The sequence below is a fragment of the Trichechus manatus genome, unplaced genomic scaffold (genome assembly GCF_000243295.1).
Source record: "Trichechus manatus latirostris isolate Lorelei unplaced genomic scaffold, TriManLat1.0 scaffold00004, whole genome shotgun sequence".
NCBI lineage: Eukaryota > Metazoa > Chordata > Mammalia > Sirenia > Trichechidae > Trichechus > Trichechus manatus.
The window spans coordinates 29717119-29718581 of NW_004443940.1; the positions used below are offsets into that span (position 1 = coordinate 29717119).

The following is a 1463-nucleotide window of genomic DNA, read 5'->3' on the forward strand; positions in this document are numbered from 1 at the left end:
CCCACTTCTGGGAGCGCGCGCCGACTCTAAGGAGGCGGGACAGCCCCCTGGGAACGCCGCTCGCCCCGGCTCCCACGCCTGGCGCCTCTGCCGGGGTCTCCTGCCCGGGCGCGGGGGATCCGGGATCGGCGGCCGAGCGCGCCCGCGCCCCCAAACCGCCGCGCGGTTCCTCGGGTTAGTCCGGATAACCTACCGAGAGATAGCGACTTGGCTCTACCACCCCAACTGCAGGGCATCTGGGGAAGAGTTCATCCACTTGAGCTCACGAGCCGCAGGGCTTTCTGGCCCCGAGGAAACACTGAATCTTTTGCAAGAGAGCGCAGTTAGTGGTTGAAATCATGCATGGCCTCTGGATCCTGATCACCCTGGGCCGGGTTTTTCGACCTTGGACGAGTCATTAGCGTTACCTACAAGTATTATTGTATCTTTGTTATGTGTCCGGTTCAAAAGCCCCTTATATGCCCCTTACAAGCGGTATGGGCACCAGCCTCCCAATCTTGATAGCAAACGTCTGGCCAGACTGGGTAGTTTTTTCAGTTGAAAACTCACCTGCTCCCACGAGCTTCGCTTTGCAAATGATAATTCACCTCCAGAGAAACGCAATGAATGGCGAAGTCACGGACGGAACGCCTGGGCTCCTAGCCCGACCACCATGAGCTTGAAGCTTGTTCTTCCACTCCACTCCGTGTGGCCTCCAGCAAGTGACCAGACCTCCAGCTTGTTTGGGGGACTTAATGAGCTGCTCTGTCAAGTGTCCGCTGCCAAGGAGATGTTGAGTAAAAGATTGTTTCCTTCCTTCCAGCCGACTCCTGCCTCCATCCCTCCCAGGCTGGGCAGGCAAACCTATCCCTTGATAGGCCTCTTCAGAAACTCTCAAGATCTGAGGTAACCCTGGCCTCAGCTGCCTGTGGCAGACAATTCTGGGATGGAAGAAAACATAAAGGAATGAGCAACAATAACTCATCAGTCCTAAAAGCCTCCTTGTGGCCTGGCATGATGACAATCTCTCAGCTTTATTGAAACAGCCGTTTCTCTGTCTTATGTGGTTGCAGAAGGGTGTGTGGATCCTCTTTCTCAGGGGGAGCAGGCTGAAATCCGGGGCCAGTAACATGGGATTATGATAGCTCATGACTTGTCCTCATCTCTTAGTATCCCTTACAGAGCAGTGGTTCACACCACCCTGCTACACATCACCATCACTGGAGGAGATTCGAACTCCTGTGTTGTCTGAATCACACCCCAGATGGATCGCCTCAGAATCTCTGGGGATGGGGCCCAACACTGAGCTCCCAGATGATCCCAGTGTGCAGTCAAAGTTGTGAAAACTCTTCCTCCAGATTTCCAGAACGATGCTGTTACTCTGAGTCCTCCACCTGAAGGGCTAACTCTGCAGGTGTGTCCAGGTGGCAGTCGGTGAAAAGCTGAGCCCCACTTGACCCAAAAAACAAACAAACAAACAAAAA

The 1463-nt window shown here is 54.1% G+C and overlaps 1 protein-coding gene across 1 annotated transcript in view; it reads right to left on the reverse strand.

The window, feature by feature from the left end:
• Window positions 1-232, reverse strand: part of IL1R1 (interleukin 1 receptor type 1) — a 53498-nt gene extending 53266 nt beyond the window's left edge. Inside the window, exon 1 of the mRNA XM_023733902.1 lies at window positions 194-232. The gene's annotated coding sequence lies outside the window, so the exon portion shown is untranslated. The remainder of the gene's footprint in view (window positions 1-193) is intronic.
• Between the last annotated feature and the right edge of the window lie 1231 nt (window positions 233-1463).